This window comes from Cupressus sempervirens, chromosome 6, assembly GCF_028749045.1.
Source record: "Cupressus sempervirens isolate cs-2001-9-10 chromosome 6, ASM2874904v1, whole genome shotgun sequence".
In the NCBI taxonomy this organism is placed as follows: domain Eukaryota; kingdom Viridiplantae; phylum Streptophyta; class Pinopsida; order Cupressales; family Cupressaceae; genus Cupressus; species Cupressus sempervirens.
Window position 1 is genome coordinate 615,421,250 of NC_143123.1, and position 12,735 is coordinate 615,433,984.

Consider the following 12,735-nt stretch of genomic DNA (forward strand, 5'->3'; position numbering starts at 1 on the left):
ATATTCAGCTATATTGTTGGTGCTAGAGAATTGTAGCTTGAAGGCTTTTGGAATGTAATCTCCTTGAGGTGTGACCAACAATATTCCTGCCCCTAATCCATGAGATGTGAATGAGCCATCAAAATAAAGTTTCCATGGGGGTTGTTCTTCAATTAGATAGATATGCTCATATGGAAATTCTATGGTCAGTAGATAAGCATCTATTAGAGGTGCATCAGCTAGGTGATCTGCTATAGCTTGCCCTTTGATTGCCTTTTTGTCCACATACTGGATGTCAAATTCGCTAAGGAGCATAACCCATTTGGCCAAATGGCCTGTAAGTGCTGTTTTGGAGAGCATATACTTGAGATGGTCAATCTTGGAGACTAGTTGGATGGTATGACTTAGCATGTAATGGTGAAGCTTTTGAGTTGAGAAAAAAACTACCAAACAAGCTTTTTCCATAGTAGTGTAATTGAGTTCATAACCAACTAGGGTTCTATTGATGTAGTAGATGGCTCTTTCTTTGCTGTAGTCATCGAGCTATGCTAGAAGTGCCCCTAGAGCAGTAGGTGTTTTTGATATGTACAAAATTAGGGGACGAACAGGAACTGGTGGAACCAAGATAGGGGGATTGATGAGATACTACTTGAGATGGTTGAAGTTGTGCTGACATAAAGGATCCCACTTGAAGTTCTCATCCTTCTTCAGTAAATGTGAAAATGGTGTACACTTATCTGCAAGTTGGGAGATGAAGCGTCGAATAGATTGAAGCTTTCCCATAAGAGAACGAAGTTGTCACAGTGTCTGGGGAGGAGGCATATCTAAGATAGCCTTGACCTTCTTGGGGTCGATCTCTATACCTCATTTAGAAACTATAAAGCCTAGAAGCTTGCCAGATGTGACCCCAAAGACACATTTCTTGGGATTCAGCATGAGATGATATTTGGCTAACCTATCAAAGACTTTCTCCAGGTCAGCAAGATGATCCATGAAGGTATGAGATTTGACCAAGATATCATCCACATAATCCTCCAAAATGCTATGAATGAGATCATGAAAGATGGCTGTCATAGCTCTTTGATAGGTAGCCCCAACATTCTTTAGGCCAAAAGGCATCATGTTGTAGCAAAAGGTTCCCCAAGGGGTAGTGAATGTTGTCTTATGCTGATCCTCTTCTGCAATCTTGATTTGATTATACCCAAAAAATCCATCCATGAGGGACAAAATTTCATGTCCAGCTGTAAGATCTACAATCATATCTATGTTGGGCAAAGGAAAATCATCTTTTGGACAAGCTTTGTTAAGATCTCTGAAATCAGTGCAGATTTTGATGTCACCAGAAGGCTTAGTGATGGGGACCATGTTGGAGATCCACTCTGAATAGTCAATAGGTTAGATAACCTTAGCAGCTAACATTCTTTCTAACTCAGTTTGGACTAGTAATGCCACCTTGGGGTGCATTTTTCCAAGATTTTATCTGACGGGCTTGATCTGTGGATTGACTACAAGATGATGAACTACAAGCTTTGGATCAAGCCCTGGCATGTCCTGATATGACCATGCAAATTGGCCAATGTTCTCTCTTAAGACCTCAAAGAGGAGATGAACTTGGTCTTGTGATAGGGATGCAACAATCTGAACAAGCCTAGGGATCTCTGAAGAATCGATGTTGACTTCCCTAGTATCCTCAATTAGAATAGAAGATATCTTTGGTCGATTATCTTGAGGAGGTAATGCTAAATCCTCATGTTCTGCTTGTGGCTCTGGATGTTCTTGCTGAGGGGTTCTCTTTGCTGCCTTAGCTAGTCTCAGATTCACCTTAGTTCTAGTTTTGGGTGTATCGGAACTAGGTTGGGGATTTTCTCCAAAATACCCCTTGGGGTCTAGCTTGTAGATATCAACAGAATCTGGCTTTGTTTTCTTGTGAGGTGTTTCAGCTCCCATGAATCTCAAAAGTGCTTCCTCTAATGTGAACTCATCAATGTGTATGACGCTTGGTTGGTCCCAATCTATGAGTTGTGGATGGGCGAGTGGTAGGTCAATGAGGTGGATGGATAGTTCTTGGAGAATAGAGTCTCTGAAGGAGATTTGGTCTAGGATATCGTCATAGGCTCTCTTTTCAACTTCCTTAGGAATGTCTTTGATTTTGACAAGGTCATGGTGAATGTTCAAAAAGGCGTGACCATCCGTATTGGTGCCCTCAGTTGTGTTTATGCCAAAGACAAGACCTGACTTCGATTCCAACTTGTGTGCATCGATGGGGCACTGCATGCCTCTTTCTTTTGGTCCTGGACCACCACCTTGATAGTTCCATTTGTCAATGATGAGCTTATGTTCTTGGGGATACTTCTGGCTGAAGTGATCAAGGCATGCCTGATTCCTTTGAGGTGCATCCTTATGTAACTAATTGTTGATATCTAGAGTGAGCTCCTCATGAAGAGGGATTTTTGAGGATACAAAGGTTGTTGGGCCAAACTGTTTGTATCAAGGAGGTGGAATCTCCTTAGCTTTGTGATATGTCAGTCATCCATGGGCATGTGGATCAAGTGGGAGTGCCCCAACAACAAATGCATCCGACAAACTATACTCTCCATAGCCCTTGTTATTGATCTTCATGGTAGACAGGGTAGAGGCAAGGATGGTTTCTGGGTCATTACAAGTGTGGGATGAGCTGGCGATGGATGTGCCGATATCAATTCCAAGGCAATGGTTTGTATATGAAGCTTCAACCACATTGCAGTAAGCAATGGGTTCTAGATCGGCATGGATGGTTACCTCAGTGCCTTGATGCAGAAATTTGATGCACTGATGGTAAGTGGATGGAACGGCTTTCATGGCATGAATCCATGGGCAACCGAGGAGGATGTTGAATGGTAGGTTTAGATCAATAACATGGTAGAGTGTTTCTTGGATGACTAGACCAACCTTGATTGGCAGCAAAATAGTTCCTTCTGTGGTTCTTTCCAAGTTGTCATAAGCTTTGATGGTGATAACCTCACTGATGATATCTGCCTCAGTATACCCATCTTGTTTTATGAATTTTAGGGTGCAAATATTCAAGGCTGATCCATTATCTATCATTACTCTTTTCACGGCAAAATTGGATACCATGATGGCTATGCAAAGTGGAAGGGTGTGATCTGGCTTGACCACGGGTATGTCGGTGGGTTTGAATGATAGGGCACATGAGGATGAAAGGTTTCCAACAAGATTATGAAAATCAGTAGCATTGATATCAGAAGGGACATAGGATTCTATGAGAGCACTGTCAAGGATGTTCTTGTACATAGGACTAGTGCAAAGAAGGTCTAAAATGGAGATTTGGGCTGGCATGTTCCCAAGGTGTTCCAAGATGTTGAACTGGATTTTTGATGGAGTTGATGGTGCTGGTGAAACAGGTGGGCCTGCGATGTTAAATCGGGCTCTTCGAGTGGTGACTGCACACTCATTGTTTGGTCCTTGGATATTGATAACATTGACAGAAGGCTCTTTCTTGGATATACAACCTATAAGGCTACCATAGTCTATATAAGATGAAGTGTGGTCATTGTTCTTCCCATGCTGTTGGTTTGGCTGATGGTTGTTGGTGTTGTTGTTGTTGGTTTGGATAGGTGCTTTTCCAGGATTTTGATTGTTGTGAGAAGGAAAAGCATTTTGATAGATCTGTAAGCCTACATTGGGAGAGGTTTGGGCACCAACAATGATTTCCTTTCGATCAATGAGGTCCTGGACATAGTCTTTCAGTTTCATGCATCTGAGGGTAGTGTGACCTTTTACCCTATGAAATTTGCAGTACTCATTGTCTTTGTACCATGCAGATTTGGATTGGCTTGGGTCAATTTGCTGGGTAGGAGGAAATTTGATGAGGTTTTCCTTGACTAATTTCTCAAAAATGACATCCAATGGCTCACCAAGGGGTGTATAGTTTCTAGGTGTAGGTTGGAATCTGGGCTTTTGTCCTGCAGTTACATTGATGGCATTAGCTTGATTGCTAGACCCTTGAAAGTTTGGTCTTGTATTGTGGTTTTGATAGCTGTGGTTATTCTGATATTGGTAGTTGATAGCTTGCTGATTGTTTGGTTGATAGGGTGGTTGGACTGGTTGTGAGAAGGACCAATAATATTCACATGTCTGGTGTCAGTGACACCATCTGTTGCAACATGCTTGTTTTTGTTCCAATACCTAAACTTGTCATTGGAATGTGATTGATTTTGGTTGGCTTCCTTGTAAATCTTGACCACACCATCTTTAATGAGTCCTTGCTCAAGGTTATTCCTTTCTCTTTGATATCTTTGTAGGTCTGCAAACAGTTCATGGTCATGTGGTGAGCCAAGCTAGGATGGGCATTATCAATAAACATTTTCACGAAATGGCGCTCTGGCAAGGTGCAAGATATGCAGGTGGTAAGGGTTTGCCATCTTTGCAAATATTTGGGAAGGCTTTCTCCACCTTTTTTCTTGGTGTGGACAAGATCAACTACTGATAGCTTTGTTTCAACAAGATGGGCATATTGGGCTACAAATGCCTTAGATAATTCAGCAAAAATTTTAATTGTACCATAGGGGATTCTATAAAACCATTCAAGAGCTGGTCCGGCCAAGCTTTTGGGAAAGAGACACAAGAGGAAGATGTCATCGAATGCCACTTCTTGGCAGTGCATGTAAAATTCTTTGATATGTGTGACAGGGTCTCCTTTTCCTCTAAATTTGTCAAATTTGGGTGTCTCAAAATGCTTGGGGAATGGTGTCATGGTAATGGCTCTGTCAAATGGGTAAGGGCACACATTCTCAAACTTGAAAGTTTTTGGATCATTTCCCTCTTGGATGTTCTTCAAAGCTATTTTCATGGCTTCCCATTTTGAATTAATGGGTGATGGCTGGGGTGCCCCCAATGTAGGAGTGCCTTGAGGTAGGTATGCACTAGATGGGGCCATTGAATATGGATGGCTATAAGGGATTTTTTGATAGGGATCGTACATTGTTTGGGCAGCTGCATGGTGGATGATAGTTTGCTGAGGGGGAGGTGGCGCATAGTGCTGCATGTGCTGCGAGGCTTGCTGTTGATATGGGATTTGAGGTTGGGATTGAGGAACATAAGCTGGCTGTGGGATAAATGAATTGCTTTGTGGAGGTAAGGTATAAGATGGTTGTGAAGCTTGGGGAAAGGATCGGGGGGCTTGTGGGGTTTGACCAAGGTATGTGGGCTGTGCCCCCATTTGGGATGGTACCTGCAAATAATTGGTGGTTGGCTGGATTGGTGGGTTACTTCCTAGAAGTGGCATTGAAAAGTAGTTGTTAATAGGAGGTAATGGATTAGTTGGTGGTGGAGGTGGTGGGAATTGAAAGCTAGGAAATGGAATTGATGGGGTTTGATAGCTTGGTGGCTGGATTTGGAAGCTTGGTAGAGTGGTGCCGGGAGCTTGGGTCACTTGAGAGCTGGGCAGAACATTGGTAGTAGCTTGTGGGGTTTGATAACTTTGTGGAGTGAGGGTAGTAGCTTGTGGATTTGTGGCTGATGGCACTGAGCTCTGTTAGAAATGGAAAAAGAAATCTATAAATAAGCAATACCAAGAAAGAATCTAAGTGAGTAAATGCATGAAAAGATATTACCATAAAAAAGGAGAGAGAGCTTCAAGCTCCAAGACCATGAGACAAGATATTTGGAAAGGGGAAAGCAAAGAAAACCCCTTGTGACATTATGAATGAGGCATGAAAGGCCTAAGAAGGAAGAGAGAGAGAGATAGAGAGCAATGCTCATACAATATTTGATAAGAGGAAGAAACCTCATTGTTGAATGAGATAGGAGGGTCATCTCTTAAATAGAGATGAGAGAGAGGAGTTAGAATGTAACTCCCTTGTCTATGAATGCCACCATTCATATGTGTGTAAGGCCAAGTGTGAGATTCCTCTTAAGGAGGAATAATCTAAAATTAGAAATTACAATACATATTTATCCTCACATATTCCACTAGATGACAAAATAAGATGTAGTGGAAAAAGGACAAAAAAGAAATATATTAGGATACCTTGGCTTATATCCTAATATATTATAATAATAAATAAAGGAGGTCTAACCTTGGTTTATAAATACATCAAGGAAAGATTACAACTTCTAACACCCCCCTTTAATCTTTACTTGGGGTAATTACATCAAAGGGTATTAAACCCATATTTTTTACAAAAATCTGCAACTTAATCTTCAATATGAATTAATTTGATTGTCTTCAAGCCATATGGTACATTTGCAGATCCAAGAGAAGCACATGAGTCCTTTGAATGTGATCAAGTGGAAGCAGAGACACATCTTCGAGAAGGTTCCTTGATGGATTACCTGAAAAAAAAAGAGAACAACAAGACAAATATCCATAAGTAGAATGCCATCATATATGAAAATTTGAAATCTTTTTGAATAAGGATAATAAAAATCTCATAGAGAAACAATGAGTAAAACATGTTACCACAAAATAATGGAGATAACCTGATATCAAGATAAATTATATGCTCAGAAAAATTGTCAACAAGGACAAACTGAGTAAAAAGCGTGATCAATGCTCTCATGAAAAGTATATTATACTAATGCACAAATGACCACAGACAAGGCCAACTAATGATACGTGCATCAACATTGCATCAATCATGTGGATATAGACAGTCCACTTAATGAATCATCTCACTGCAAGTTAATGGGGGCGTCCCTCCCTAACATGCATGACTCATGATCTAAGCAATAATGTATGCAAATCATTATCACATTAATATATGAAAATAACATAAAGGAGAGACATGCTGATCAAAGTAGAATTATCATGATTTTTGTTAGGATAATCAAAAGAATGGATTATGAGGATATAACAACATATTGCCTTCAAATTGGATCAAATTATTTGAATTTGGAGGGAAAACTCCAATAATAGCATCCTCTTCATTGAGGAGCAAAAATGGAACAACATGGAGGGAAACTCCATAAAAATATTATCCTATCAAAATGGAACAAATATGATCAAATGGAGGGAAACTCCATGTAAAATGAGTGCATACCAATATAGGATGGAGGGATACTCCATGGGCCAGATAAGGAAACTATGTATTAGTTATACTAAGGGGACCTACATAGTTATCCTTGAAAAAAAAATTGGCTCCCTATGCAACTCAAAATATCATATAAATCATGTATATCGATGGTATAAAACCATAAAGTGCCAACATGGGCATAGAACGATGCTATAAAGGCATAAAACTGCAACCATGTGCAGATAGATCAATAAAATAAAATCATTAAATAATGAAGGCAATAGTGTAAGATTACTCATAATCCAATTAAGTAAAATGATCTAAGGAAGATCAACTAAATATAGATATCAAGTATAAAACTCTATTAAGGGTAAACATGGGTATGAAAATTATAATAGCTTGTATATTTATCTTGATATATATGTGTGCACCCATATATACTTGAATAAATATACTTAAAATATCATAGTATGAAATCACACAATTACAATTATTAAATGATAGCTTGATACTAGAAAAATGATTACCCCCTTTGTCTTTTTTAAGAGTAATTACTTTCATGTAAAATTTGTTACAACTAACCCTGTAAAAAGGTTAGTAAATAATGATAGAGTTCAGATCTAGCAGGTAAGAGGATACTAAAAAAAGTTAAAAAACCTCTCTGATAGAGAATGCAGAGAATGAATTAAAAAAAAATGGTTCAAACTCATAATAGAGTATGAGCTGTACTGGCATATCAGGAATATATGGATAGAAACTGAATGCATTCAATGCGAGATAAATACAGATTATAAAGTGGACTGGCAGCAGAAATCTATTAATAGATTCAAAGTCTAAAGCTTACTAATTTATCGCGGTGAAGGATGATTCAGCTAATAGTTTGAAGGTTGGCCTATTGAAAACTCCTAATAAGCCACATGAGTTCGGCTTGGTACAGCTACATGGTGCTGGACACAGGCAGTGTCATAGTATGGCTGCAGTGTATGCCCTGCGCCAGGTGTTACTAGCAGAAGGACCCCATCTTCAACCCCTCGGCATCGTACAGGAAAGTGGTGTGCGCGGCACCACTGTGCAAGAGGCAGCGTCCTCTGCCATGCATCCTCCAATCTGGCCTGCCCCTGCACATCCAAATCTTCTGCAATGACATCAACGTTGCTCTTAAATCTAGAAAGGCCAAAATACACAATCCTGGCAAAAAAGCACAAGAAAACATGGGCCGGGGAAAGATAGAGATCAAGAGGATAGAGAATGCAACAAGCAGACAAGTCACATTTTTAAAGAGAAGAGCAGGATTGCTGAAAAAAACTCAAGAATTGGCATACTATGCGATGCAGATATTGCACTCATCATCTTTTCCAGCATGGGAAAATTGATTGAATTCGCCAGTTTTAGCATGAAAAATATATTGGAGCGGTACAAAAGATGCCCAAAAGGATCCCAATCATGATTAATTGAAAATGATAAAGAAAACCAATTCCACGAGCTAGCAAGACTGAAACATCAAGTCGAGCAGTTATAGTTATGGAAAGAGAACATGATGGGAGAGAAGATATCAAATCTAGCTATGAAAGATCTGCAACAACTAGAATGACAAATCGAATTTGGAATGAGTCAGATTAGGGCAAGAAAGGAGCAGCTTTTGTTGGAGTGCAAAACTGCCAGAACAGAGGAACAGATAGCTACCAGTACAGAGGAATAGAGAGCTAGATGATCTTACTATTGGAGGTTCGATCAATGGCTATGGTCCACGCTCACCGCACCAGTTCCTACCTTTATGGGCTATTTGCTGATACTGTTGTGGCTTATGAGATTGTTTTGGCAGATGGAAGATTGGTTAGATCTACAAAAGATAACAAGTTTTCGGATCTATTCTATGCAATCCCATAGTCACAGGGTACATTGGGTTTACTGGTAGCAGCGGAGATAAAACTCATACCAATCAAAGAATACATGAGACTGACTTACAAGCCCGTGAAGGGCAATCTCAGAGAGTTGGCTCAGGCTTACATTAATTCTTTTGCTCCCAGGGATGGAGATCAGGACAAGGTCCCTGATATTGTAGAGGGCATGATCTATAACCCCACTGATGGTGTATATACTAATAGACACGGGGTTGCATGGTGTGGGTTTACTGAAGAAGCTGAATTTTCCGTCCTTGCCACTCAGTTTTGTGGCATAGAAGGTTTTCTTTCCATTTGTATCTTTTGTATCTGCACAAATTCTATATATATGGGAGTGTTGTCTATAATCTTCAATATGAGTGTAGACATTCTTCATAGTTTTGCCTTTGCCCTTTCTTAATAGGCAAAAAAACAAGGTCAAACATCACTTGTCCACAAGAGGATATCAAAGTATCTGCGATAATGTTAACTTTCAAAGAAGCCTTAATCTGCAAATCTTGTTCCACCGACGCCACTGTAACTTGAGCACCAGTTCTTCTTAGGATATCTATGATTATCACAGCTTCCTCAGAAAGTGGATGAGTAGGTGAATGTTTTTTTGTAGTTTGAAATATCACAAAAGACCTTGCCAGTCACTGAGAAGTTATTGGAGGCACGAGCTGCACTCAAAAGAGCCAACACGCAAATCACTGCTATTGCTTCCATCTTCACCATTTGCAACTATTACTTGATCTCTCTCTTTGTTCTTTGTGCTCTCAACAAGATCCGGAAACCCAATGAAGAGGAAAAGCCAAGATCCTGGCCATACATTTCCTCTCCATTGTGAATACGAGGGGATTGAGGGAAAACATAGATCCTCGTGGAGGAAGGAGGTAAAAACATGGAGTCGATGATGATATAAGATATCATGCATTGCTTGGACATTGAAGAAATTGTACAGATTTGAACCAGCAAGGAGCTCACACAAAGGGCGTGAAATATAGAATGGGAAAGAGAGGAGAGCTGGAGTCATTGAGACCAAAAAGGAATCCTCTGGCAAAAGCTTTGTATCGACAAAAATCCTGAGACTCAATTTACCCAGAGACAGTCCACCTCCCGTGATCCTCTGACTCAAAGACCCATAGTCCCATTAACACTGGGCCTATAGAAAGACACAACAAAGCAACCCTCAGACAGACATGCCATTACATAACAAGGACACAACGATCCTCTCGTACCCACAAAATTTTCGCTCGAACACAAACTTCAAACAACAAATACCAAATACTTAGAACCAGATTTTAACACCCTTAAATGAATCCAATCCACCTTATTTGCATACAATAAAAACTTTCTATGCTCATTTAATTTTTTTCCTTGAAAACCCAAATTTTATTCATAGAAAAAAAATGTTTTTCCCCCACTGATTCTCTGAAACTAAAAACCAATCGACCCAAAAAACTTAGCAAGCTTGCAACCTGAATAAAAAACCATAATATGGGCACAAGTACCAATTCCTTTTTTTCTAGGTGATGCCCAGGCTTTTGTCAACAACAATATTCCAAGCATGTGCATGTTCTGCACAAGTCTTCCTACTAAATAATGGTTCTAGAATCTGAGGCGCAGATGGAGCTACCGGGCGTCTAGAGATTGATTCAAATGAACGCGCAACTGACCTATAAATAAGTTTCTGTTCATACAGAACAGTGGCTGCTGCGAATCCAGCTCCCATGGCGGCTCCTAGAATACGTTTTTATAACCATAAACAAAATAGATTAGACAAAACAAGAGTAAAAAAATTGATATCTAGATAGGAAAACCCTTTGGTGGCAAGCCTTCCAAAGGGGGTTAGATGAAAACTAATAGAAAATAAGAAGTAACCTGCACAAATTAGAGCAAACAGAAGTAAACCAGGTTTGGCAGTAAACCAGCCAAATTCAAAAAAAATAAAAAAAATCAATTTCTTCCAACTTGAGAAGATTAAAAAAAATTAGTGAAATCTCTCTCAAGAGTCTCCTTCAAATCGTACCTTCATGCAAACACTCAAAACAAAGATTAAACTGCTCTGATACCATGTTAGAAATGGAAAAAGAAATCTGTAAATAAGCAATACCAGGAAAGAATCTAAGTGAGTAAATGCATGAAAAGATATTACCATAAAATAGGAGAGAGAAAGCTTCAAGCTCCAACACCATGAGACAAGATATTTGGAAAGGGGAAAGCAAAGAAAACCCCTTGTGACATTATGAATGAGGCATGAAAGGCCTAAGAAGGAAGAGAGAGAGAGATAGAGAGCAATGCTCATACAATATTTGATAAGAGGAAGAAACCTCATTGTTGAATGAGATAGGAGGGTCATCTCTTGAATAGAGATGAGAGAGAGGAGTTAGAATGTAGCTCCCATGTCTATGAATGCCACCATTCATATGTGTGTGAGGCCAAGTGTGAGATTCCTCTTAAGGAGGAATAATCTAAAATTAGAAATTACAATACATATTTATCCTCACATATTCCACTAGATGACAAAATAAGATGTAGTGGAAAAAGGAAAAAAAAGAAATATATTAGGATACCTTGGCTTATATCCTAATATATTATAATAATAAATAAAGGAGGTCTAACCTTGGTTTATAAATACACCAAGGAAAGATTACAACTTCTAACAAGCTCCCAAGACCTAAAGGAAATGATGGGATTGTGCTTTGGGCTGTGGTGAACAAGCTGGGGGTGATGAAAGGTTGATTACTTGGCCCCATGGGAAACATCCCTATTGTATATTGTTGAGGTTGGCCAAAGGTTCTAGCACTGATTTGGGAGATGGGTGGATTTGGAAGGCTGGGTTGGGGAGCAGTAGCAGCAATAGTGAAGGGCGTGAACGGTGAGGTGTTTTGGGTAAAGGGGGTTTGGAGCGGAGAGGTATGAACCAAGGATGGAGTGGTGGTGGTTGGGTTGGCTTGCGGCATGGAGATTTCAACTTGGGTGGATGATGGTATGTTTGGGTCTGTTGGATCATATGGATTGGCTAGAGGCTCTTCTTTTGGCATATATTGAGGATAATTTGGATCATAAGAGCCTATGGGTGAGATGGATCTGATAATGGAGGGGGTCTTCCAAAGTCAAAGGTTCCTACATTGTCCCTTCAAAAATTAGCCATGATTGTCTCTTTGTTCTTGTCTATAATGGCGTTTACCAATACTGCATTTCCTAGTTGGTTCATGAAAGCTTCAATGTCAGTAGATGATGGCATAGCTTTCTTTGGGCTGAAGGATGGCTGAGTGCTCAAGGGGGGTGAGACTATTCGATCCAAATGATAGGGCTCCATTGTTTCTTTCTTCTTGGCTAAGCGAGTGACGGGTGGCATGAAAAATGCTCCTAGGGATGAGATGCAACAAATGCTGGTGGATGCAAAAGGGATGAAGGCTTTTCTATGCAAATGATTTCCTAGGTTGAGGCAAAGCTATATGAAAAAAGCTAAGGAGGATTGGGTTGGGGATTCTAACTTCAAAGATATGTTGCCAAAGCACAAAAGGTCTGCTTTCCTATGTGCAAGCTTGGTGGTGATTGTGTTAACTTAAGGATAGACTGATGATCCTTTAGGAAGAACACGAGATTGACCACTTGTGGATTCCAACCTTTAGCTCAAGGTGATGACGGATAACAAGTGGCAAAGCTAGATTACCCTAGAAAAAGCTTTGTCAAAAGGATAACCTTGGTGAGATTGGTGGTTTTGAAAGATTTTAGGAATGGTAAACTTTTAGCAAGGTGACAACAATTTGTGAAGGCTTGGATGTGAAGATTTTGGATTGCTGGCTAGATGGTTTGGTCCTAAATGAGATGGATGAGCTAATAATGCTTAAGGGAAT

General features: G+C 39.9%; 1 pseudogene; it reads left to right on the forward strand.

Moving 5' to 3' along the window:
* Positions 1-8,203: 8,203 nt before the first annotated feature.
* Positions 8,204-8,691, forward strand: LOC149553748 (MADS-box transcription factor 23 pseudogene; annotated as a pseudogene).
* Positions 8,692-12,735: the final 4,044 nt, after the last annotated feature.